This window comes from Schistocerca nitens, chromosome 2 (genome assembly GCF_023898315.1).
Source record: "Schistocerca nitens isolate TAMUIC-IGC-003100 chromosome 2, iqSchNite1.1, whole genome shotgun sequence".
Taxonomy (NCBI): Eukaryota; Metazoa; Arthropoda; class Insecta; order Orthoptera; family Acrididae; genus Schistocerca; species Schistocerca nitens.
The window spans coordinates 41,849,841-41,869,886 of record NC_064615.1 but is presented as its reverse complement, the minus strand read 5'-3'; the positions used below and the strand labels follow the sequence as shown (position 1 = coordinate 41,869,886).

At 54.3% G+C, this 20,046-nt stretch overlaps 58 non-coding genes across 58 annotated transcripts; 39 read left to right on the top strand and 19 right to left on the bottom strand.

Annotated features, from left to right (window-relative positions):
• The first annotated feature begins 31 nt into the window (after positions 1-31).
• Positions 32-104, top strand: Trnav-cac (transfer RNA valine (anticodon CAC)). The gene has a single exon. It is a non-coding gene; the product is annotated as a tRNA-Val (tRNA).
• A 158-nt stretch (positions 105-262) lies between these two features.
• Trnav-aac (transfer RNA valine (anticodon AAC)) lies at positions 263-335 on the top strand. The gene has a single exon. It is a non-coding gene; the product is annotated as a tRNA-Val (tRNA).
• A 184-nt stretch (positions 336-519) lies between these two features.
• Trnap-agg (transfer RNA proline (anticodon AGG)) lies at positions 520-591 on the bottom strand. The gene has a single exon. It is a non-coding gene; the product is annotated as a tRNA-Pro (tRNA).
• Positions 592-1,079: 488 nt separating this feature from the next.
• Positions 1,080-1,152, top strand: Trnav-cac (transfer RNA valine (anticodon CAC)). The gene has a single exon. It is a non-coding gene; the product is annotated as a tRNA-Val (tRNA).
• A 158-nt stretch (positions 1,153-1,310) lies between these two features.
• Positions 1,311-1,383, top strand: Trnav-aac (transfer RNA valine (anticodon AAC)). The gene has a single exon. It is a non-coding gene; the product is annotated as a tRNA-Val (tRNA).
• Positions 1,384-1,567: 184 nt separating this feature from the next.
• On the bottom strand, positions 1,568-1,639 carry Trnap-agg (transfer RNA proline (anticodon AGG)). Its single transcript has one exon. It is a non-coding gene; the product is annotated as a tRNA-Pro (tRNA).
• A 488-nt stretch (positions 1,640-2,127) lies between these two features.
• Trnav-cac (transfer RNA valine (anticodon CAC)) lies at positions 2,128-2,200 on the top strand. The gene has a single exon. It is a non-coding gene; the product is annotated as a tRNA-Val (tRNA).
• Positions 2,201-2,358: 158 nt separating this feature from the next.
• Trnav-aac (transfer RNA valine (anticodon AAC)) lies at positions 2,359-2,431 on the top strand. The gene has a single exon. It is a non-coding gene; the product is annotated as a tRNA-Val (tRNA).
• A 184-nt stretch (positions 2,432-2,615) lies between these two features.
• On the bottom strand, positions 2,616-2,687 carry Trnap-agg (transfer RNA proline (anticodon AGG)). Its single transcript has one exon. It is a non-coding gene; the product is annotated as a tRNA-Pro (tRNA).
• Positions 2,688-3,173: 486 nt separating this feature from the next.
• Trnav-cac (transfer RNA valine (anticodon CAC)) lies at positions 3,174-3,246 on the top strand. Its single transcript has one exon. It is a non-coding gene; the product is annotated as a tRNA-Val (tRNA).
• A 158-nt stretch (positions 3,247-3,404) lies between these two features.
• Trnav-aac (transfer RNA valine (anticodon AAC)) lies at positions 3,405-3,477 on the top strand. The gene has a single exon. It is a non-coding gene; the product is annotated as a tRNA-Val (tRNA).
• Positions 3,478-3,661: 184 nt separating this feature from the next.
• On the bottom strand, positions 3,662-3,733 carry Trnap-agg (transfer RNA proline (anticodon AGG)). Its single transcript has one exon. It is a non-coding gene; the product is annotated as a tRNA-Pro (tRNA).
• A 488-nt stretch (positions 3,734-4,221) lies between these two features.
• Positions 4,222-4,294, top strand: Trnav-cac (transfer RNA valine (anticodon CAC)). The gene has a single exon. It is a non-coding gene; the product is annotated as a tRNA-Val (tRNA).
• A 158-nt stretch (positions 4,295-4,452) lies between these two features.
• On the top strand, positions 4,453-4,525 carry Trnav-aac (transfer RNA valine (anticodon AAC)). Its single transcript has one exon. It is a non-coding gene; the product is annotated as a tRNA-Val (tRNA).
• Positions 4,526-4,709: 184 nt separating this feature from the next.
• Trnap-agg (transfer RNA proline (anticodon AGG)) lies at positions 4,710-4,781 on the bottom strand. Its single transcript has one exon. It is a non-coding gene; the product is annotated as a tRNA-Pro (tRNA).
• A 488-nt stretch (positions 4,782-5,269) lies between these two features.
• Trnav-cac (transfer RNA valine (anticodon CAC)) lies at positions 5,270-5,342 on the top strand. Its single transcript has one exon. It is a non-coding gene; the product is annotated as a tRNA-Val (tRNA).
• A 158-nt stretch (positions 5,343-5,500) lies between these two features.
• Trnav-aac (transfer RNA valine (anticodon AAC)) lies at positions 5,501-5,573 on the top strand. The gene has a single exon. It is a non-coding gene; the product is annotated as a tRNA-Val (tRNA).
• Positions 5,574-5,757: 184 nt separating this feature from the next.
• Trnap-agg (transfer RNA proline (anticodon AGG)) lies at positions 5,758-5,829 on the bottom strand. Its single transcript has one exon. It is a non-coding gene; the product is annotated as a tRNA-Pro (tRNA).
• Positions 5,830-6,317: 488 nt separating this feature from the next.
• Trnav-cac (transfer RNA valine (anticodon CAC)) lies at positions 6,318-6,390 on the top strand. Its single transcript has one exon. It is a non-coding gene; the product is annotated as a tRNA-Val (tRNA).
• Positions 6,391-6,548: 158 nt separating this feature from the next.
• Trnav-aac (transfer RNA valine (anticodon AAC)) lies at positions 6,549-6,621 on the top strand. Its single transcript has one exon. It is a non-coding gene; the product is annotated as a tRNA-Val (tRNA).
• Positions 6,622-6,805: 184 nt separating this feature from the next.
• Positions 6,806-6,877, bottom strand: Trnap-agg (transfer RNA proline (anticodon AGG)). Its single transcript has one exon. It is a non-coding gene; the product is annotated as a tRNA-Pro (tRNA).
• A 488-nt stretch (positions 6,878-7,365) lies between these two features.
• On the top strand, positions 7,366-7,438 carry Trnav-cac (transfer RNA valine (anticodon CAC)). Its single transcript has one exon. It is a non-coding gene; the product is annotated as a tRNA-Val (tRNA).
• A 158-nt stretch (positions 7,439-7,596) lies between these two features.
• Positions 7,597-7,669, top strand: Trnav-aac (transfer RNA valine (anticodon AAC)). Its single transcript has one exon. It is a non-coding gene; the product is annotated as a tRNA-Val (tRNA).
• A 184-nt stretch (positions 7,670-7,853) lies between these two features.
• Positions 7,854-7,925, bottom strand: Trnap-agg (transfer RNA proline (anticodon AGG)). Its single transcript has one exon. It is a non-coding gene; the product is annotated as a tRNA-Pro (tRNA).
• Positions 7,926-8,413: 488 nt separating this feature from the next.
• On the top strand, positions 8,414-8,486 carry Trnav-cac (transfer RNA valine (anticodon CAC)). The gene has a single exon. It is a non-coding gene; the product is annotated as a tRNA-Val (tRNA).
• A 158-nt stretch (positions 8,487-8,644) lies between these two features.
• Positions 8,645-8,717, top strand: Trnav-aac (transfer RNA valine (anticodon AAC)). Its single transcript has one exon. It is a non-coding gene; the product is annotated as a tRNA-Val (tRNA).
• Positions 8,718-8,901: 184 nt separating this feature from the next.
• Positions 8,902-8,973, bottom strand: Trnap-agg (transfer RNA proline (anticodon AGG)). Its single transcript has one exon. It is a non-coding gene; the product is annotated as a tRNA-Pro (tRNA).
• A 486-nt stretch (positions 8,974-9,459) lies between these two features.
• Trnav-cac (transfer RNA valine (anticodon CAC)) lies at positions 9,460-9,532 on the top strand. Its single transcript has one exon. It is a non-coding gene; the product is annotated as a tRNA-Val (tRNA).
• A 158-nt stretch (positions 9,533-9,690) lies between these two features.
• Positions 9,691-9,763, top strand: Trnav-aac (transfer RNA valine (anticodon AAC)). The gene has a single exon. It is a non-coding gene; the product is annotated as a tRNA-Val (tRNA).
• Positions 9,764-9,947: 184 nt separating this feature from the next.
• Positions 9,948-10,019, bottom strand: Trnap-agg (transfer RNA proline (anticodon AGG)). The gene has a single exon. It is a non-coding gene; the product is annotated as a tRNA-Pro (tRNA).
• Positions 10,020-10,507: 488 nt separating this feature from the next.
• Positions 10,508-10,580, top strand: Trnav-cac (transfer RNA valine (anticodon CAC)). Its single transcript has one exon. It is a non-coding gene; the product is annotated as a tRNA-Val (tRNA).
• Positions 10,581-10,738: 158 nt separating this feature from the next.
• Positions 10,739-10,811, top strand: Trnav-aac (transfer RNA valine (anticodon AAC)). The gene has a single exon. It is a non-coding gene; the product is annotated as a tRNA-Val (tRNA).
• Positions 10,812-10,995: 184 nt separating this feature from the next.
• Positions 10,996-11,067, bottom strand: Trnap-agg (transfer RNA proline (anticodon AGG)). Its single transcript has one exon. It is a non-coding gene; the product is annotated as a tRNA-Pro (tRNA).
• A 488-nt stretch (positions 11,068-11,555) lies between these two features.
• Positions 11,556-11,628, top strand: Trnav-cac (transfer RNA valine (anticodon CAC)). Its single transcript has one exon. It is a non-coding gene; the product is annotated as a tRNA-Val (tRNA).
• Positions 11,629-11,786: 158 nt separating this feature from the next.
• On the top strand, positions 11,787-11,859 carry Trnav-aac (transfer RNA valine (anticodon AAC)). Its single transcript has one exon. It is a non-coding gene; the product is annotated as a tRNA-Val (tRNA).
• Positions 11,860-12,043: 184 nt separating this feature from the next.
• On the bottom strand, positions 12,044-12,115 carry Trnap-agg (transfer RNA proline (anticodon AGG)). The gene has a single exon. It is a non-coding gene; the product is annotated as a tRNA-Pro (tRNA).
• Positions 12,116-12,603: 488 nt separating this feature from the next.
• Positions 12,604-12,676, top strand: Trnav-cac (transfer RNA valine (anticodon CAC)). Its single transcript has one exon. It is a non-coding gene; the product is annotated as a tRNA-Val (tRNA).
• A 158-nt stretch (positions 12,677-12,834) lies between these two features.
• Trnav-aac (transfer RNA valine (anticodon AAC)) lies at positions 12,835-12,907 on the top strand. The gene has a single exon. It is a non-coding gene; the product is annotated as a tRNA-Val (tRNA).
• A 184-nt stretch (positions 12,908-13,091) lies between these two features.
• Positions 13,092-13,163, bottom strand: Trnap-agg (transfer RNA proline (anticodon AGG)). Its single transcript has one exon. It is a non-coding gene; the product is annotated as a tRNA-Pro (tRNA).
• A 488-nt stretch (positions 13,164-13,651) lies between these two features.
• On the top strand, positions 13,652-13,724 carry Trnav-cac (transfer RNA valine (anticodon CAC)). The gene has a single exon. It is a non-coding gene; the product is annotated as a tRNA-Val (tRNA).
• A 158-nt stretch (positions 13,725-13,882) lies between these two features.
• Trnav-aac (transfer RNA valine (anticodon AAC)) lies at positions 13,883-13,955 on the top strand. The gene has a single exon. It is a non-coding gene; the product is annotated as a tRNA-Val (tRNA).
• Positions 13,956-14,139: 184 nt separating this feature from the next.
• On the bottom strand, positions 14,140-14,211 carry Trnap-agg (transfer RNA proline (anticodon AGG)). The gene has a single exon. It is a non-coding gene; the product is annotated as a tRNA-Pro (tRNA).
• A 488-nt stretch (positions 14,212-14,699) lies between these two features.
• On the top strand, positions 14,700-14,772 carry Trnav-cac (transfer RNA valine (anticodon CAC)). Its single transcript has one exon. It is a non-coding gene; the product is annotated as a tRNA-Val (tRNA).
• A 158-nt stretch (positions 14,773-14,930) lies between these two features.
• On the top strand, positions 14,931-15,003 carry Trnav-aac (transfer RNA valine (anticodon AAC)). The gene has a single exon. It is a non-coding gene; the product is annotated as a tRNA-Val (tRNA).
• A 184-nt stretch (positions 15,004-15,187) lies between these two features.
• Trnap-agg (transfer RNA proline (anticodon AGG)) lies at positions 15,188-15,259 on the bottom strand. The gene has a single exon. It is a non-coding gene; the product is annotated as a tRNA-Pro (tRNA).
• A 488-nt stretch (positions 15,260-15,747) lies between these two features.
• On the top strand, positions 15,748-15,820 carry Trnav-cac (transfer RNA valine (anticodon CAC)). Its single transcript has one exon. It is a non-coding gene; the product is annotated as a tRNA-Val (tRNA).
• Positions 15,821-15,978: 158 nt separating this feature from the next.
• Trnav-aac (transfer RNA valine (anticodon AAC)) lies at positions 15,979-16,051 on the top strand. Its single transcript has one exon. It is a non-coding gene; the product is annotated as a tRNA-Val (tRNA).
• Positions 16,052-16,235: 184 nt separating this feature from the next.
• Trnap-agg (transfer RNA proline (anticodon AGG)) lies at positions 16,236-16,307 on the bottom strand. Its single transcript has one exon. It is a non-coding gene; the product is annotated as a tRNA-Pro (tRNA).
• Positions 16,308-16,795: 488 nt separating this feature from the next.
• On the top strand, positions 16,796-16,868 carry Trnav-cac (transfer RNA valine (anticodon CAC)). The gene has a single exon. It is a non-coding gene; the product is annotated as a tRNA-Val (tRNA).
• Positions 16,869-17,026: 158 nt separating this feature from the next.
• Trnav-aac (transfer RNA valine (anticodon AAC)) lies at positions 17,027-17,099 on the top strand. The gene has a single exon. It is a non-coding gene; the product is annotated as a tRNA-Val (tRNA).
• Positions 17,100-17,283: 184 nt separating this feature from the next.
• Trnap-agg (transfer RNA proline (anticodon AGG)) lies at positions 17,284-17,355 on the bottom strand. The gene has a single exon. It is a non-coding gene; the product is annotated as a tRNA-Pro (tRNA).
• Positions 17,356-17,843: 488 nt separating this feature from the next.
• Trnav-cac (transfer RNA valine (anticodon CAC)) lies at positions 17,844-17,916 on the top strand. Its single transcript has one exon. It is a non-coding gene; the product is annotated as a tRNA-Val (tRNA).
• A 158-nt stretch (positions 17,917-18,074) lies between these two features.
• Positions 18,075-18,147, top strand: Trnav-aac (transfer RNA valine (anticodon AAC)). Its single transcript has one exon. It is a non-coding gene; the product is annotated as a tRNA-Val (tRNA).
• Positions 18,148-18,331: 184 nt separating this feature from the next.
• Trnap-agg (transfer RNA proline (anticodon AGG)) lies at positions 18,332-18,403 on the bottom strand. Its single transcript has one exon. It is a non-coding gene; the product is annotated as a tRNA-Pro (tRNA).
• A 488-nt stretch (positions 18,404-18,891) lies between these two features.
• Trnav-cac (transfer RNA valine (anticodon CAC)) lies at positions 18,892-18,964 on the top strand. The gene has a single exon. It is a non-coding gene; the product is annotated as a tRNA-Val (tRNA).
• A 158-nt stretch (positions 18,965-19,122) lies between these two features.
• Positions 19,123-19,195, top strand: Trnav-aac (transfer RNA valine (anticodon AAC)). Its single transcript has one exon. It is a non-coding gene; the product is annotated as a tRNA-Val (tRNA).
• Positions 19,196-19,379: 184 nt separating this feature from the next.
• On the bottom strand, positions 19,380-19,451 carry Trnap-agg (transfer RNA proline (anticodon AGG)). Its single transcript has one exon. It is a non-coding gene; the product is annotated as a tRNA-Pro (tRNA).
• Positions 19,452-19,939: 488 nt separating this feature from the next.
• Trnav-cac (transfer RNA valine (anticodon CAC)) lies at positions 19,940-20,012 on the top strand. The gene has a single exon. It is a non-coding gene; the product is annotated as a tRNA-Val (tRNA).
• Positions 20,013-20,046: the final 34 nt, after the last annotated feature.

The following is a 20,046-nucleotide window of genomic DNA, read 5'->3' as shown; positions in this document are numbered from 1 at the left end:
AGTGTACAAGGATGGAGTGAGCGTGTCCGTCGTTTCCGTAGTGTAGCGGTTATCACATCTGCTTCACACGCAGAAGGTCCCCGGTTCGATCCCGGGCGGGAACAGCATTTTCCTGCCTATGTCGCATACTACTCCAGTGAGCCACGTCATGTGTGGATCTGCTGCATGTACCTTCTTCATGCAAGTGCCGCATTTATTGAATTTTTAAGTTACGATGGCAACCTTGTTACAAGTTCTCTGTGAAGCAAGCCTGAAAGCAGTAGTTTCCGTGGTGTAGCGGTTATCACGTCTGCCTAACACGCAGAAGGTCCCCGGTTCGATCCCGGGCGGAAACACTTTTTCATCACTTTAAACCGACAAGCATTTGCTACGATCTGTACCGAAACCTTGGTAATCACCTTCATACGTCGGACCAGAGGGTCAGTTCCTTAGAGCAAATATGAAATTAGCTTTACATTGACGGGCAGCTTTTTGCGCTGACTCAGCCACCGACGTGCGACCAGTTTGCACAAAACGCTAGGGCTCGTCCGGGATTTGAACTCGGGACCTCCTGCACCCTAAGCAGGAATCATACCCCTAGACCAACGAGCCCTGTGACAGCGCGAGCGCCAAATATTCCAGCAAACTGCGTCCCTCGAAGTCGTCCAGGGTGCTCTTTGAGTCTGGTGCGGCTGGCGGGATGGGGGAGGTGCTCTCTGCCGGCAGTGCTGTTCTTCGACAGACTGTGTAGCGACACAATGGGTCATGGGCAGCACCGTTCTCGGAGGTGCCGTGGCCCGCGGTCGGCGGCCTTCCAGGGCTATTGGCATCTTCATGTAAAGCTGCTGCTGGGCTCGCACTGCCTGCTGCTAAGGAGGTGATTGTTTTTGCTAATGTGACTTGCAATAACGACTGCGCGAAACGCCGCTATCTCGTTCGGGATGCTACGACAGACACCCTCTCGAGCACCCCGAAGACTTGTTGAGCCCTCGGCAGCGATGGGTTTCAGGCTGTCAAAAGAACTATGGTGTGTGCATGCGCGGGCGAAAGAAAGGCTGAGGCGCCTTCGAGTGTACACGGATGGAGTGAGCGTGTCCGTCGTTTCCGTAGTGTAGCGGTTATCACATCTGCTTCACACGCAGAAGGTCCCCGGTTCGATCCCGGGCGGGAACAGCATTTTCCTGCCTATGTCGCATACTACTCCAGTGAGCCACGTCATGTGTGGATCTGCTGCATGTACCTTCTTCATGCAAGTGCCGCATTTATTGAATTTTTAAGTTACGATGGCAACCTTGTTACAAGTTCTCTGTGAAGCAAGCCTGAAAGCAGTAGTTTCCGTGGTGTAGCGGTTATCACGTCTGCCTAACACGCAGAAGGTCCCCGGTTCGATCCCGGGCGGAAACACTTTTTCATCACTTTAAACCGACAAGCATTTGCTACGATCTGTACCGAAACCTTGGTAATCACCTTCATACGTCGGACCAGAGGGTCAGTTCCTTAGAGCAAATATGAAATTAGCTTTACATTGACGGGCAGCTTTTTGCGCTGACTCAGCCACCGACGTGCGACCAGTTTGCACAAAACGCTAGGGCTCGTCCGGGATTTGAACCCGGGACCTCCTGCACCCTAAGCAGGAATCATACCCCTAGACCAACGAGCCCTGTGACAGCGCGAGCGCCAAATATTCCAGCAAACTGCGTCCCTCGAAGTCGTCCAGGGTGCTCTTTGAGTCTGGTGCGGCTGGCGGGATGGGGGAGGTGCTCTCTGCCGGCAGTGCTGTTCTTCGACAGACTGTGTAGCGACACAATGGGTCATGGGCAGCACCGTTCTCGGAGGTGCCGTGGCCCGCGGTCGGCGGCCTTCCAGGGCTATTGGCATCTTCATGTAAAGCTGCTGCTGGGCTCGCACTGCCTGCTGCTAAGGAGGTGATTGTTTTTGCTAATGTGACTTGCAATAACGACTGCGCGAAACGCCGCTATCTCGTTCGGGATGCTACGACAGACACCCTCTCGAGCACCCCGAAGACTTGTTGAGCCCTCGGCAGCGATGGGTTTCAGGCTGTCAAAAGAACTATGGTGTGTGCATGCGCGGGCGAAAGAAAGGCTGAGGCGCCTTCGAGTGTACACGGATGGAGTGAGCGTGTCCGTCGTTTCCGTAGTGTAGCGGTTATCACATCTGCTTCACACGCAGAAGGTCCCCGGTTCGATCCCGGGCGGGAACAGCATTTTCCTGCCTATGTCGCATACTACTCCAGTGAGCCACGTCATGTGTGGATCTGCTGCATGTACCTTCTTCATGCAAGTGCCGCATTTATTGAATTTTTAAGTTACGATGGCAACGATGTTACAAGTTCTCTGTGAAGCAAGCCTGAAAGCAGTAGTTTCCGTGGTGTAGCGGTTATCACGTCTGCCTAACACGCAGAAGGTCCCCGGTTCGATCCCGGGCGGAAACACTTTTTCATCACTTTAAACCGACAAGCATTTGCTACGATCTGTACCGAAACCTTGGTAATCACCTTCATACGTCGGACCAGAGGGTCAGTTCCTTAGAGCAAATATGAAATTAGCTTTACATTGACGGGCAGCTTTTTGCGCTGACTCAGCCACCGACGTGCGACCAGTTTGCACAAAACGCTAGGGCTCGTCCGGGATTTGAACCCGGGACCTCCTGCACCCTAAGCAGGAATCATACCCCTAGACCAACGAGCCCTGTGACAGCGCGAGCGCCAAATATTCCAGCAAACTGCGTCCCTCGAAGTCGTCCAGGGTGCTCTTTGAGTCTGGTGCGGCTGGCGGGATGGGGGAGGTGCTCTCTGCCGGCAGTGCTGTTCTTCGACAGACTGTGTAGCGACACAATGGGTCATGGGCAGCACCGTTCTCGGAGGTGCCGTGGCCCGCGGTCGGCGGCCTTCCAGGGCTATTGGCATCTTCATGTAAAGCTGCTGCTGGGCGCACTGCCTGCTGCTAAGGAGGTGATTGTTTTTGCTAATGTGACTTGCAATAACGACTGCGCGAAACGCCGCTATCTCGTTCGGGATGCTACGACAGACACCCTCTCGAGCACCCCGAAGACTTGTTGAGCCCTCGGCAGCGATGGGTTTCAGGCTGTCAAAAGAACTATGGTGTGTGCATGCGCGGGCGAAAGAAAGGCTGAGGCGCCTTCGAGTGTACAAGGATGGAGTGAGCGTGTCCGTCGTTTCCGTAGTGTAGCGGTTATCACATCTGCTTCACACGCAGAAGGTCCCCGGTTCGATCCCGGGCGGGAACAGCATTTTCCTGCCTATGTCGCATACTACTCCAGTGAGCCACGTCATGTGTGGATCTGCTGCATGTACCTTCTTCATGCAAGTGCCGCATTTATTGAATTTTTAAGTTACGATGGCAACCTTGTTACAAGTTCTCTGTGAAGCAAGCCTGAAAGCAGTAGTTTCCGTGGTGTAGCGGTTATCACGTCTGCCTAACACGCAGAAGGTCCCCGGTTCGATCCCGGGCGGAAACACTTTTTCATCACTTTAAACCGACAAGCATTTGCTACGATCTGTACCGAAACCTTGGTAATCACCTTCATACGTCGGACCAGAGGGTCAGTTCCTTAGAGCAAATATGAAATTAGCTTTACATTGACGGGCAGCTTTTTGCGCTGACTCAGCCACCGACGTGCGACCAGTTTGCACAAAACGCTAGGGCTCGTCCGGGATTTGAACCCGGGACCTCCTGCACCCTAAGCAGGAATCATACCCCTAGACCAACGAGCCCTGTGACAGCGCGAGCGCCAAATATTCCAGCAAACTGCGTCCCTCGAAGTCGTCCAGGGTGCTCTTTGAGTCTGGTGCGGCTGGCGGGATGGGGGAGGTGCTCTCTGCCGGCAGTGCTGTTCTTCGACAGACTGTGTAGCGACACAATGGGTCATGGGCAGCACCGTTCTCGGAGGTGCCGTGGCCCGCGGTCGGCGGCCTTCCAGGGCTATTGGCATCTTCATGTAAAGCTGCTGCTGGGCTCGCACTGCCTGCTGCTAAGGAGGTGATTGTTTTTGCTAATGTGACTTGCAATAACGACTGCGCGAAACGCCGCTATCTCGTTCGGGATGCTACGACAGACACCCTCTCGAGCACCCCGAAGACTTGTTGAGCCCTCGGCAGCGATGGGTTTCAGGCTGTCAAAAGAACTATGGTGTGTGCATGCGCGGGCGAAAGAAAGGCTGAGGCGCCTTCGAGTGTACAAGGATGGAGTGAGCGTGTCCGTCGTTTCCGTAGTGTAGCGGTTATCACATCTGCTTCACACGCAGAAGGTCCCCGGTTCGATCCCGGGCGGGAACAGCATTTTCCTGCCTATGTCGCATACTACTCCAGTGAGCCACGTCATGTGTGGATCTGCTGCATGTACCTTCTTCATGCAAGTGCCGCATTTATTGAATTTTTAAGTTACGATGGCAACCTTGTTACAAGTTCTCTGTGAAGCAAGCCCGAAAGCAGTAGTTTCCGTGGTGTAGCGGTTATCACGTCTGCCTAACACGCAGAAGGTCCCCGGTTCGATCCCGGGCGGAAACACTTTTTCATCACTTTAAACCGACAAGCATTTGCTACGATCTGTACCGAAACCTTGGTAATCACCTTCATACGTCGGACCAGAGGGTCAGTTCCTTAGAGCAAATATGAAATTAGCTTTACATTGACGGGCAGCTTTTTGCGCTGACTCAGCCACCGACGTGCGACCAGTTTGCACAAAACGCTAGGGCTCGTCCGGGATTTGAACCCGGGACCTCCTGCACCCTAAGCAGGAATCATACCCCTAGACCAACGAGCCCTGTGACAGCGCGAGCGCCAAATATTCCAGCAAACTGCGTCCCTCGAAGTCGTCCAGGGTGCTCTTTGAGTCTGGTGCGGCTGGCGGGATGGGGGAGGTGCTCTCTGCCGGCAGTGCTGTTCTTCGACAGACTGTGTAGCGACACAATGGGTCATGGGCAGCACCCTTCTCGGAGGTGCCGTGGCCCGCGGTCGGCGGCCTTCCAGGGCTATTGGCATCTTCATGTAAAGCTGCTGCTGGGCTCGCACTGCCTGCTGCTAAGGAGGTGATTGTTTTTGCTAATGTGACTTGCAATAACGACTGCGCGAAACGCCGCTATCTCGTTCGGGATGCTACGACAGACACCCTCTCGAGCACCCCGAAGACTTGTTGAGCCCTCGGCAGCGATGGGTTTCAGGCTGTCAAAAGAACTATGGTGTGTGCATGCGCGGGCGAAAGAAAGGCTGAGGCGCCTTCGAGTGTACAAGGATGGAGTGAGCGTGTCCGTCGTTTCCGTAGTGTAGCGGTTATCACATCTGCTTCACACGCAGAAGGTCCCCGGTTCGATCCCGGGCGGGAACAGCATTTTCCTGCCTATGTCGCATACTACTCCAGTGAGCCACGTCATGTGTGGATCTGCTGCATGTACCTTCTTCATGCAAGTGCCGCATTTATTGAATTTTTAAGTTACGATGGCAACCTTGTTACAAGTTCTCTGTGAAGCAAGCCTGAAAGCAGTAGTTTCCGTGGTGTAGCGGTTATCACGTCTGCCTAACACGCAGAAGGTCCCCGGTTCGATCCCGGGCGGAAACACTTTTTCATCACTTTAAACCGACAAGCATTTGCTACGATCTGTACCGAAACCTTGGTAATCACCTTCATACGTCGGACCAGAGGGTCAGTTCCTTAGAGCAAATATGAAATTAGCTTTACATTGACGGGCAGCTTTTTGCGCTGACTCAGCCACCGACGTGCGACCAGTTTGCACAAAACGCTAGGGCTCGTCCGGGATTTGAACCCGGGACCTCCTGCACCCTAAGCAGGAATCATACCCCTAGACCAACGAGCCCTGTGACAGCGCGAGCGCCAAATATTCCAGCAAACTGCGTCCCTCGAAGTCGTCCAGGGTGCTCTTTGAGTCGGGTGCGGCTGGCGGGATGGGGGAGGTGCTCTCTGCCGGCAGTGCTGTTCTTCGACAGACTGTGTAGCGACACAATGGGTCATGGGCAGCACCGTTCTCGGAGGTGCCGTGGCCCGCGGTCGGCGGCCATCCAGGGCTATTGGCATCTTCATGTAAAGCTGCTGCTGGGCTCGCACTGCCTGCTGCTAAGGAGGTGATTGTTTTTGCTAATGTGACTTGCAATAACGACTGCGCGAAACGCCGCTATCTCGTTCGGGATGCTACGACAGACACCCTCTCGAGCACCCCGAAGACTTGTTGAGCCCTCGGCAGCGATGGGTTTCAGGCTGTCAAAAGAACTATGGTGTGTGCATGCGCGGGCGAAAGAAAGGCTGAGGCGCCTTCGAGTGTACAAGGATGGAGTGAGCGTGTCCGTCGTTTCCGTAGTGTAGCGGTTATCACATCTGCTTCACACGCAGAAGGTCCCCGGTTCGATCCCGGGCGGGAACAGCATTTTCCTGCCTATGTCGCATACTACTCCAGTGAGCCACGTCATGTGTGGATCTGCTGCATGTACCTTCTTCATGCAAGTGCCGCATTTATTGAATTTTTAAGTTACGATGGCAACCTTGTTACAAGTTCTCTGTGAAGCAAGCCTGAAAGCAGTAGTTTCCGTGGTGTAGCGGTTATCACGTCTGCCTAACACGCAGAAGGTCCCCGGTTCGATCCCGGGCGGAAACACTTTTTCATCACTTTAAACCGACAAGCATTTGCTACGATCTGTACCGAAACCTTGGTAATCACCTTCATACGTCGGACCAGAGGGTCAGTTCCTTAGAGCAAATATGAAATTAGCTTTACATTGACGGGCAGCTTTTTGCGCTGACTCAGCCACCGACGTGCGACCAGTTTGCACAAAACGCTAGGGCTCGTCCGGGATTTGAACCCGGGACCTCCTGCACCCTAAGCAGGAATCATACCCCTAGACCAACGAGCCCTGTGACAGCGCGAGCGCCAAATATTCCAGCAAACTGCGTCCCTCGAAGTCGTCCAGGGTGCTCTTTGAGTCTGGTGCGGCTGGCGGGATGGGGGAGGTGCTCTCTGCCGGCAGTGCTGTTCTTCGACAGACTGTGTAGCGACACAATGGGTCATGGGCAGCACCCTTCTCGGAGGTGCCGTGGCCCGCGGTCGGCGGCCTTCCAGGGCTATTGGCATCTTCATGTAAAGCTGCTGCTGGGCTCGCACTGCCTGCTGCTAAGGAGGTGATTGTTTTTGCTAATGTGACTTGCAATAACGACTGCGCGAAACGCCGCTATCTCGTTCGGGATGCTACGACAGACACCCTCTCGAGCACCCCGAAGACTTGTTGAGCCCTCGGCAGCGATGGGTTTCAGGCTGTCAAAAGAACTATGGTGTGTGCATGCGCGGGCGAAAGAAAGGCTGAGGCGCCTTCGAGTGTACAAGGATGGAGTGAGCGTGTCCGTCGTTTCCGTAGTGTAGCGGTTATCACATCTGCTTCACACGCAGAAGGTCCCCGGTTCGATCCCGGGCGGGAACAGCATTTTCCTGCCTATGTCGCATACTACTCCAGTGAGCCACGTCATGTGTGGATCTGCTGCATGTACCTTCTTCATGCAAGTGCCGCATTTATTGAATTTTTAAGTTACGATGGCAACCTTGTTACAAGTTCTCTGTGAAGCAAGCCTGAAAGCAGTAGTTTCCGTGGTGTAGCGGTTATCACGTCTGCCTAACACGCAGAAGGTCCCCGGTTCGATCCCGGGCGGAAACACTTTTTCATCACTTTAAACCGACAAGCATTTGCTACGATCTGTACCGAAACCTTGGTAATCACCTTCATACGTCGGACCAGAGGGTCAGTTCCTTAGAGCAAATATGAAATTAGCTTTACATTGACGGGCAGCTTTTTGCGCTGACTCAGCCACCGACGTGCGACCAGTTTGCACAAAACGCTAGGGCTCGTCCGGGATTTGAACCCGGGACCTCCTGCACCCTAAGCAGGAATCATACCCCTAGACCAACGAGCCCTGTGACAGCGCGAGCGCCAAATATTCCAGCAAACTGCGTCCCTCGAAGTCGTCCAGGGTGCTCTTTGAGTCTGGTGCGGCTGGCGGGATGGGGGAGGTGCTCTCTGCCGGCAGTGCTGTTCTTCGACAGACTGTGTAGCGACACAATGGGTCATGGGCAGCACCCTTCTCGGAGGTGCCGTGGCCCGCGGTCGGCGGCCTTCCAGGGCTATTGGCATCTTCATGTAAAGCTGCTGCTGGGCTCGCACTGCCTGCTGCTAAGGAGGTGATTGTTTTTGCTAATGTGACTTGCAATAACGACTGCGCGAAACGCCGCTATCTCGTTCGGGATGCTACGACAGACACCCTCTCGAGCACCCCGAAGACTTGTTGAGCCCTCGGCAGCGATGGGTTTCAGGCTGTCAAAAGAACTATGGTGTGTGCATGCGCGGGCGAAAGAAAGGCTGAGGCGCCTTCGAGTGTACACGGATGGAGTGAGCGTGTCCGTCGTTTCCGTAGTGTAGCGGTTATCACATCTGCTTCACACGCAGAAGGTCCCCGGTTCGATCCCGGGCGGGAACAGCATTTTCCTGCCTATGTCGCATACTACTCCAGTGAGCCACGTCATGTGTGGATCTGCTGCATGTACCTTCTTCATGCAAGTGCCGCATTTATTGAATTTTTAAGTTACGATGGCAACCTTGTTACAAGTTCTCTGTGAAGCAAGCCTGAAAGCAGTAGTTTCCGTGGTGTAGCGGTTATCACGTCTGCCTAACACGCAGAAGGTCCCCGGTTCGATCCCGGGCGGAAACACTTTTTCATCACTTTAAACCGACAAGCATTTGCTACGATCTGTACCGAAACCTTGGTAATCACCTTCATACGTCGGACCAGAGGGTCAGTTCCTTAGAGCAAATATGAAATTAGCTTTACATTGACGGGCAGCTTTTTGCGCTGACTCAGCCACCGACGTGCGACCAGTTTGCACAAAACGCTAGGGCTCGTCCGGGATTTGAACCCGGGACCTCCTGCACCCTAAGCAGGAATCATACCCCTAGACCAACGAGCCCTGTGACAGCGCGAGCGCCAAATATTCCAGCAAACTGCGTCCCTCGAAGTCGTCCAGGGTGCTCTTTGAGTCTGGTGCGGCTGGCGGGATGGGGGAGGTGCTCTCTGCCGGCAGTGCTGTTCTTCGACAGACTGTGTAGCGACACAATGGGTCATGGGCAGCACCGTTCTCGGAGGTGCCGTGGCCCGCGGTCGGCGGCCTTCCAGGGCTATTGGCATCTTCATGTAAAGCTGCTGCTGGGCGCACTGCCTGCTGCTAAGGAGGTGATTGTTTTTGCTAATGTGACTTGCAATAACGACTGCGCGAAACGCCGCTATCTCGTTCGGGATGCTACGACAGACACCCTCTCGAGCACCCCGAAGACTTGTTGAGCCCTCGGCAGCGATGGGTTTCAGGCTGTCAAAAGAACTATGGTGTGTGCATGCGCGGGCGAAAGAAAGGCTGAGGCGCCTTCGAGTGTACAAGGATGGAGTGAGCGTGTCCGTCGTTTCCGTAGTGTAGCGGTTATCACATCTGCTTCACACGCAGAAGGTCCCCGGTTCGATCCCGGGCGGGAACAGCATTTTCCTGCCTATGTCGCATACTACTCCAGTGAGCCACGTCATGTGTGGATCTGCTGCATGTACCTTCTTCATGCAAGTGCCGCATTTATTGAATTTTTAAGTTACGATGGCAACCTTGTTACAAGTTCTCTGTGAAGCAAGCCTGAAAGCAGTAGTTTCCGTGGTGTAGCGGTTATCACGTCTGCCTAACACGCAGAAGGTCCCCGGTTCGATCCCGGGCGGAAACACTTTTTCATCACTTTAAACCGACAAGCATTTGCTACGATCTGTACCGAAACCTTGGTAATCACCTTCATACGTCGGACCAGAGGGTCAGTTCCTTAGAGCAAATATGAAATTAGCTTTACATTGACGGGCAGCTTTTTGCGCTGACTCAGCCACCGACGTGCGACCAGTTTGCACAAAACGCTAGGGCTCGTCCGGGATTTGAACCCGGGACCTCCTGCACCCTAAGCAGGAATCATACCCCTAGACCAACGAGCCCTGTGACAGCGCGAGCGCCAAATATTCCATTAAACTGCGTCCCTCGAAGTCGTCCAGGGTGCTCTTTGAGTCTGGTGCGGCTGGCGGGATGGGGGAGGTGCTCTCTGCCGGCAGTGCTGTTCTTCGACAGACTGTGTAGCGACACAATGGGTCATGGGCAGCACCGTTCTCGGAGGTGCCGTGGCCCGCGGTCGGCGGCCTTCCAGGGCTATTGGCATCTTCATGTAAAGCTGCTGCTGGGCTCGCACTGCCTGCTGCTAAGGAGGTGATTGTTTTTGCTAATGTGACTTGCAATAACGACTGCGCGAAACGCCGCTATCTCGTTCGGGATGCTACGACAGACACCCTCTCGAGCACCCCGAAGACTTGTTGAGCCCTCGGCAGCGATGGGTTTCAGGCTGTCAAAAGAACTATGGTGTGTGCATGCGCGGGCGAAAGAAAGGCTGAGGCGCCTTCGAGTGTACAAGGATGGAGTGAGCGTGTCCGTCGTTTCCGTAGTGTAGCGGTTATCACATCTGCTTCACACGCAGAAGGTCCCCGGTTCGATCCCGGGCGGGAACAGCATTTTCCTGCCTATGTCGCATACTACTCCAGTGAGCCACGTCATGTGTGGATCTGCTGCATGTACCTTCTTCATGCAAGTGCCGCATTTATTGAATTTTTAAGTTACGATGGCAACCTTGTTACAAGTTCTCTGTGAAGCAAGCCCGAAAGCAGTAGTTTCCGTGGTGTAGCGGTTATCACGTCTGCCTAACACGCAGAAGGTCCCCGGTTCGATCCCGGGCGGAAACACTTTTTCATCACTTTAAACCGACAAGCATTTGCTACGATCTGTACCGAAACCTTGGTAATCACCTTCATACGTCGGACCAGAGGGTCAGTTCCTTAGAGCAAATATGAAATTAGCTTTACATTGACGGGCAGCTTTTTGCGCTGACTCAGCCACCGACGTGCGACCAGTTTGCACAAAACGCTAGGGCTCGTCCGGGATTTGAACCCGGGACCTCCTGCACCCTAAGCAGGAATCATACCCCTAGACCAACGAGCCCTGTGACAGCGCGAGCGCCAAATATTCCAGCAAACTGCGTCCCTCGAAGTCGTCCAGGGTGCTCTTTGAGTCTGGTGCGGCTGGCGGGATGGGGGAGGTGCTCTCTGCCGGCAGTGCTGTTCTTCGACAGACTGTGTAGCGACACAATGGGTCATGGGCAGCACCCTTCTCGGAGGTGCCGTGGCCCGCGGTCGGCGGCCTTCCAGGGCTATTGGCATCTTCATGTAAAGCTGCTGCTGGGCTCGCACTGCCTGCTGCTAAGGAGGTGATTGTTTTTGCTAATGTGACTTGCAATAACGACTGCGCGAAACGCCGCTATCTCGTTCGGGATGCTACGACAGACACCCTCTCGAGCACCCCGAAGACTTGTTGAGCCCTCGGCAGCGATGGGTTTCAGGCTGTCAAAAGAACTATGGTGTGTGCATGCGCGGGCGAAAGAAAGGCTGAGGCGCCTTCGAGTGTACAAGGATGGAGTGAGCGTGTCCGTCGTTTCCGTAGTGTAGCGGTTATCACATCTGCTTCACACGCAGAAGGTCCCCGGTTCGATCCCGGGCGGGAACAGCATTTTCCTGCCTATGTCGCATACTACTCCAGTGAGCCACGTCATGTGTGGATCTGCTGCATGTACCTTCTTCATGCAAGTGCCGCATTTATTGAATTTTTAAGTTACGATGGCAACCTTGTTACAAGTTCTCTGTGAAGCAAACCTGAAAGCAGTAGTTTCCGTGGTGTAGCGGTTATCACGTCTGCCTAACACGCAGAAGGTCCCCGGTTCGATCCCGGGCGGAAACACTTTTTCATCACTTTAAACCGACAAGCATTTGCTACGATCTGTACCGAAACCTTGGTAATCACCTTCATACGTCGGACCAGAGGGTCAGTTCCTTAGAGCAAATATGAAATTAGCTTTACATTGACGGGCAGCTTTTTGCGCTGACTCAGCCACCGACGTGCGACCAGTTTGCACAAAACGCTAGGGCTCGTCCGGGATTTGAACCCGGGACCTCCTGCACCCTAAGCAGGAATCATACCCCTAGACCAACGAGCCCTGTGACAGCGCGAGCGCCAAATATTCCAGCAAACTGCGTCCCTCGAAGTCGTCCAGGGTGCTCTTTGAGTCGGGTGCGGCTGGCGGGATGGGGGAGGTGCTCTCTGCCGGCAGTGCTGTTCTTCGACAGACTGTGTAGCGACACAATGGGTCATGGGCAGCACCGTTCTCGGAGGTGCCGTGGCCCGCGGTCGGCGGCCTTCCAGGGCTATTGGCATCTTCATGTAAAGCTGCTGCTGGGCTCGCACTGCCTGCTGCTAAGGAGGTGATTGTTTTTGCTAATGTGACTTGCAATAACGACTGCGCGAAACGCCGCTATCTCGTTCGGGATGCTACGACAGACACCCTCTCGAGCACCCCGAAGACTTGTTGAGCCCTCGGCAGCGATGGGTTTCAGGCTGTCAAAAGAACTATGGTGTGTGCATGCGCGGGCGAAAGAAAGGCTGAGGCGCCTTCGAGTGTACAAGGATGGAGTGAGCGTGTCCGTCGTTTCCGTAGTGTAGCGGTTATCACATCTGCTTCACACGCAGAAGGTCCCCGGTTCGATCCCGGGCGGGAACAGCATTTTCCTGCCTATGTCGCATACTACTCCAGTGAGCCACGTCATGTGTGGATCTGCTGCATGTACCTTCTTCATGCAAGTGCCGCATTTATTGAATTTTTAAGTTACGATGGCAACCTTGTTACAAGTTCTCTGTGAAGCAAGCCCGAAAGCAGTAGTTTCCGTGGTGTAGCGGTTATCACGTCTGCCTAACACGCAGAAGGTCCCCGGTTCGATCCCGGGCGGAAACACTTTTTCATCACTTTAAACCGACAAGCATTTGCTACGATCTGTACCGAAACCTTGGTAATCACCTTCATACGTCGGACCAGAGGGTCAGTTCCTTAGAGCAAATATGAAATTAGCTTTACATTGACGGGCAGCTTTTTGCGCTGACTCAGCCACCGACGTGCGACCAGTTTGCACAAAACGCTAGGGCTCGTCCGGGATTTGAACCCGGGACCTCCTGCACCCTAAGCAGGAATCATACCCCTAGACCAACGAGCCCTGTGACAGCGCGAGCGCCAAATATTCCAGCAAACTGCGTCCCTCGAAGTCGTCCAGGGTGCTCTTTGAGTCTGGTGCGGCTGGCGGGATGGGGGAGGTGCTCTCTGCCGGCAGTGCTGTTCTTCGACAGACTGTGTAGCGACACAATGGGTCATGGGCAGCACCCTTCTCGGAGGTGCCGTGGCCCGCGGTCGGCGGCCTTCCAGGGCTATTGGCATCTTCATGTAAAGCTGCTGCTGGGCTCGCACTGCCTGCTGCTAAGGAGGTGATTGTTTTTGCTAATGTGACTTGCAATAACGACTGCGCGAAACGCCGCTATCTCGTTCGGGATGCTACGACAGACACCCTCTCGAGCACCCCGAAGACTTGTTGAGCCCTCGGCAGCGATGGGTTTCAGGCTGTCAAAAGAACTATGGTGTGTGCATGCGCGGGCGAAAGAAAGGCTGAGGCGCCTTCGAGTGTACAAGGATGGAGTGAGCGTGTCCGTCGTTTCCGTAGTGTAGCGGTTATCACATCTGCTTCACACGCAGAAGGTCCCCGGTTCGATCCCGGGCGGGAACAGCATTTTCCTGCCTATGTCGCATACTACTCCAGTGAGCCACGTCATGTGTGGATCTGCTGCATGTACCTTCTTCATGCAAGTGCCGCATTTATTGAATTTTTAAGTTACGATGGCAACCTTGTTACAAGTTCTCTGTGAAGCAAGCCTGAAAGCAGTAGTTTCCGTGGTGTAGCGGTTATCACGTCTGCCTAACACGCAGAAGGTCCCCGGTTCGATCCCGGGCGGAAACACTTTTTCATCACTTTAAACCGACAAGCATTTGCTACGATCTGTACCGAAACCTTGGTAATCACCTTCATACGTCGGACCAGAGGGTCAGTTCCTTAGAGCAAATATGAAATTAGCTTTACATTGACGGGCAGCTTTTTGCGCTGACTCAGCCACCGACGTGCGACCAGTTTGCACAAAACGCTAGGGCTCGTCCGGGATTTGAACCCGGGACCTCCTGCACCCTAAGCAGGAATCATACCCCTAGACCAACGAGCCCTGTGACAGCGCGAGCGCCAAATATTCCAGCAAACTGCGTCCCTCGAAGTCGTCCAGGGTGCTCTTTGAGTCTGGTGCGGCTGGCGGGATGGGGGAGGTGCTCTCTGCCGGCAGTGCTGTTCTTCGACAGACTGTGTAGCGACACAATGGGTCATGGGCAGCACCCTTCTCGGAGGTGCCGTGGCCCGCGGTCGGCGGCCTTCCAGGGCTATTGGCATCTTCATGTAAAGCTGCTGCTGGGCTCGCACTGCCTGCTGCTAAGGAGGTGATTGTTTTTGCTAATGTGACTTGCAATAACGACTGCGCGAAACGCCGCTATCTCGTTCGGGATGCTACGACAGACACCCTCTCGAGCACCCCGAAGACTTGTTGAGCCCTCGGCAGCGATGGGTTTCAGGCTGTCAAAAGAACTATGGTGTGTGCATGCGCGGGCGAAAGAAAGGCTGAGGCGCCTTCGAGTGTACAAGGATGGAGTGAGCGTGTCCGTCGTTTCCGTAGTGTAGCGGTTATCACATCTGCTTCACACGCAGAAGGTCCCCGGTTCGATCCCGGGCGGGAACAGCATTTTCCTGCCTATGTCGCATACTACTCCAGTGAGCCACGTCATGTGTGGATCTGCTGCATGTACCTTCTTCATGCAAGTGCCGCATTTATTGAATTTTTAAGTTACGATGGCAACCTTGTTACAAGTTCTCTGTGAAGCAAGCCTGAAAGCAGTAGTTTCCGTGGTGTAGCGGTTATCACGTCTGCCTAACACGCAGAAGGTCCCCGGTTCGATCCCGGGCGGAAACACTTTTTCATCACTTTAAACCGACAAGCATTTGCTACGATCTGTACCGAAACCTTGGTAATCACCTTCATACGTCGGACCAGAGGGTCAGTTCCTTAGAGCAAATATGAAATTAGCTTTACATTGACGGGCAGCTTTTTGCGCTGACTCAGCCACCGACGTGCGACCAGTTTGCACAAAACGCTAGGGCTCGTCCGGGATTTGAACCCGGGACCTCCTGCACCCTAAGCAGGAATCATACCCCTAGACCAACGAGCCCTGTGACAGCGCGAGCGCCAAATATTCCAGCAAACTGCGTCCCTCGAAGTCGTCCAGGGTGCTCTTTGAGTCTGGTGCGGCTGGCGGGATGGGGGAGGTGCTCTCTGCCGGCAGTGCTGTTCTTCGACAGACTGTGTAGCGACACAATGGGTCATGGGCAGCACCCTTCTCGGAGGTGCCGTGGCCCGCGGTCGGCGGCCTTCCAGGGCTATTGGCATCTTCATGTAAAGCTGCTGCTGGGCTCGCACTGCCTGCTGCTAAGGAGGTGATTGTTTTTGCTAATGTGACTTGCAATAACGACTGCGCGAAACGCCGCTATCTCGTTCGGGATGCTACGACAGACACCCTCTCGAGCACCCCGAAGACTTGTTGAGCCCTCGGCAGCGATGGGTTTCAGGCTGTCAAAAGAACTATGGTGTGTGCATGCGCGGGCGAAAGAAAGGCTGAGGCGCCTTCGAGTGTACAAGGATGGAGTTAGCGTGTCCGTCGTTTCCGTAGTGTAGCGGTTATCACATCTGCTTCACACGCAGAAGGTCCCCGGTTCGATCCCGGGCGGGAACAGCATTTTCCTGCCTATGTCGCATACTACTCCAGTGAGCCACGTCATGTGTGGATCTGCTGCATGTACCTTCTTCATGCAAGTGCCGCATTTATTGAATTTTTAAGTTACGATGGCAACCTTGTTACAAGTTCTCTGTGAAGCAAGCCTGAAAGCAGTAGTTTCCGTGGTGTAGCGGTTATCACGTCTGCCTAACACGCAGAAGGTCCCCGGTTCGATCCCGGGCGGAAACACTTTTTCATCACTTTAAACCGACAAGCATTTGCTACGATCTGTACCGAAACCTTGGTAATCACCTTCATACGTCGGACCAGAGGGTCAGTTCCTTAGAGCAAATATGAAATTAGCTTTACATTGACGGGCAGCTTTTTGCGCTGACTCAGCCACCGACGTGCGACCAGTTTGCACAAAACGCTAGGGCTCGTCCGGGATTTGAACCCGGGACCTCCTGCACCCTAAGCAGGAATCATACCCCTAGACCAACGAGCCCTGTGACAGCGCGAGCGCCAAATATTCCAGCAAACTGCGTCCCTCGAAGTCGTCCAGGGTGCTCTTTGAGTCGGGTGCGGCTGGCGGGATGGGGGAGGTGCTCTCTGCCGGCAGTGCTGTTCTTCGACAGACTGTGTAGCGACACAATGGGTCATGGGCAGCACCCTTCTCGGAGGTGCCGTGGCCCGCGGTCGGCGGCCTTCCAGGGCTATTGGCATCTTCATGTAAAGCTGCTGCTGGGCTCGCACTGCCTGCTGCTAAGGAGGTGATTGTTTTTGCTAATGTGACTTGCAATAACGACTGCGCGAAACGCCGCTATCTCGTTCGGGATGCTACGACAGACACCCTCTCGAGCACCCCGAAGACTTGTTGAGCCCTCGGCAGCGATGGGTTTCAGGCTGTCAAAAGAACTATGGTGTGTGCATGCGCGGGCGAAAGAAAGGCTGAGGCGCCTTCGAGTGTACAAGGATGGAGTGAGCGTGTCCGTCGTTTCCGTAGTGTAGCGGTTATCACATCTGCTTCACACGCAGAAGGTCCCCGGTTCGATCCCGGGCGGGAACAGCATTTTCCTGCCTATGTCGCATACTACTCCAGTGAGCCACGTCATGTGTGGATCTGCTGCATGTACCTTCTTCATGCAAGTGCCGCATTTATTGAATTTTTAAGTTACGATGGCAACCTTGTTACAAGTTCTCTGTGAAGCAAGCCCGAAAGCAGTAGTTTCCGTGGTGTAGCGGTTATCACGTCTGCCTAACACGCAGAAGGTCCCCGGTTCGATCCCGGGCGGAAACACTTTTTCATCACTTTAAACCGACAAGCATTTGCTACGATCTGTACCGAAACCTTGGTAATCACCTTCATACGTCGGACCAGAGGGTCAGTTCCTTAGAGCAAATATGAAATTAGCTTTACATTGACGGGCAGCTTTTTGCGCTGACTCAGCCACCGACGTGCGACCAGTTTGCACAAAACGCTAGGGCTCGTCCGGGATTTGAACCCGGGACCTCCTGCACCCTAAGCAGGAATCATACCCCTAGACCAACGAGCCCTGTGACAGCGCGAGCGCCAAATATTCCAGCAAACTGCGTCCCTCGAAGTCGTCCAGGGTGCTCTTTGAGTCTGGTGCGGCTGGCGGGATGGGGGAGGTGCTCTCTGCCGGCAGTGCTGTTCTTCGACAGACTGTGTAGCGACACAATGGGTCATGGGCAGCACCCTTCTCGGAGGTGCCGTGGCCCGCGGTCGGCGGCCTTCCAGGGCTATTGGCATCTTCATGTAAAGCTGCTGCTGGGCTCGCACTGCCTGCTGCTAAGGAGGTGATTGTTTTTGCTAATGTGACTTGCAATAACGACTGCGCGAAACGCCGCTATCTCGTTCGGGATGCTACGACAGACACCCTCTCGAGCACCCCGAAGACTTGTTGAGCCCTCGGCAGCGATGGGTTTCAGGCTGTCAAAAGAACTATGGTGTGTGCATGCGCGGGCGAAAGAAAGGCTGAGGCGCCTTCGAGTGTACAAGGATGGAGTTAGCGTGTCCGTCGTTTCCGTAGTGTAGCGGTTATCACATCTGCTTCACACGCAGAAGGTCCCCGGTTCGATCCCGGGCGGGAACAGCATTTTCCTGCCTATGTCGCATACTACTCCAGTGAGCCACGTCATGTGTGGATCTGCTGCATGTACCTTCTTCATGCAAGTGCCGCATTTATTGAATTTTTAAGTTACGATGGCAACCTTGTTACAAGTTCTCTGTGAAGCAAGCCTGAAAGCAGTAGTTTCCGTGGTGTAGCGGTTATCACGTCTGCCTAACACGCAGAAGGTCCCCGGTTCGATCCCGGGCGGAAACACTTTTTCATCACTTTAAACCGACAAGCATTTGCTACGATCTGTACCGAAACCTTGGTAATCACCTTCATACGTCGGACCAGAGGGTCAGTTCCTTAGAGCAAATATGAAATTAGCTTTACATTGACGGGCAGCTTTTTGCGCTGACTCAGCCACCGACGTGCGACCAGTTTGCACAAAACGCTAGGGCTCGTCCGGGATTTGAACCCGGGACCTCCTGCACCCTAAGCAGGAATCATACCCCTAGACCAACGAGCCCTGTGACAGCGCGAGCGCCAAATATTCCAGCAAACTGCGTCCCTCGAAGTCGTCCAGGGTGCTCTTTGAGTCTGGTGCGGCTGGCGGGATGGGGGAGGTGCTCTCTGCCGGCAGTGCTGTTCTTCGACAGACTGTGTAGCGACACAATGGGTCATGGGCAGCACCCTTCTCGGAGGTGCCGTGGCCCGCGGTCGGCGGCCTTCCAGGGCTATTGGCATCTTCATGTAAAGCTGCTGCTGGGCTCGCACTGCCTGCTGCTAAGGAGGTGATTGTTTTTGCTAATGTGACTTGCAATAACGACTGCGCGAAACGCCGCTATCTCGTTCGGGATGCTACGACAGACACCCTCTCGAGCACCCCGAAGACTTGTTGAGCCCTCGGCAGCGATGGGTTTCAGGCTGTCAAAAGAACTATGGTGTGTGCATGCGCGGGCGAAAGAAAGGCTGAGGCGCCTTCGAGTGTACAAGGATGGAGTGAGCGTGTCCGTCGTTTCCGTAGTGTAGCGGTTATCACATCTGCTTCACACGCAGAAGGTCCCCGGTTCGATCCCGGGCGGGAACAGCATTTTCCTGCCTATGTCGCATACTACTCCAGTGAGCCACGTCATGTGTGGATCTGCTGCATGTACCTTCTTCATGCAAGTGCCGCATTTATTGAATTTTTAAGTTACGATGGCAACCTTGTTACAAGTTCTCTGTGAAGCAAGCCCGAAAGCAGTAGTTTCCGTGGTGTAGCGGTTATCACGTCTGCCTAACACGCAGAAGGTCCCCGGTTCGATCCCGGGCGGAAACACTTTTTCATCACTTTAAACCGACAAGCATTTGCTACGATCTGTACCGAAACCTTGGTAATCACCTTCATACGTCGGACCAGAGGGTCAGTTCCTTAGAGCAAATATGAAATTAGCTTTACATTGACGGGCAGCTTTTTGCGCTGACTCAGCCACCGACGTGCGACCAGTTTGCACAAAACGCTAGGGCTCGTCCGGGATTTGAACCCGGGACCTCCTGCACCCTAAGCAGGAATCATACCCCTAGACCAACGAGCCCTGTGACAGCGCGAGCGCCAAATATTCCAGCAAACTGCGTCCCTCGAAGTCGTCCAGGGTGCTCTTTGAGTCTGGTGCGGCTGGCGGGATGGGGGAGGTGCTCTCTGCCGGCAGTGCTGTTCTTCGACAGACTGTGTAGCGACACAATGGGTCATGGGCAGCACCCTTCTCGGAGGTGCCGTGGCCCGCGGTCGGCGGCCTTCCAGGGCTATTGGCATCTTCATGTAAAGCTGCTGCTGGGCTCGCACTGCCTGCTGCTAAGGAGGTGATTGTTTTTGCTAATGTGACTTGCAATAACGACTGCGCGAAACGCCGCTATCTCGTTCGGGATGCTACGACAGACACCCTCTCGAGCACCCCGAAGACTTGTTGAGCCCTCGGCAGCGATGGGTTTCAGGCTGTCAAAAGAACTATGGTGTGTGCATGCGCGGGCGAAAGAAAGGCTGAGGCGCCTTCGAGTGTACAAGGATGGAGTGAGCGTGTCCGTCGTTTCCGTAGTGTAGCGGTTATCACATCTGCTTCACACGCAGAAGGTCCCCGGTTCGATCCCGGGCGGGAACAGCATTTTCCTGCCTATGTCGCATACTACTCCAGT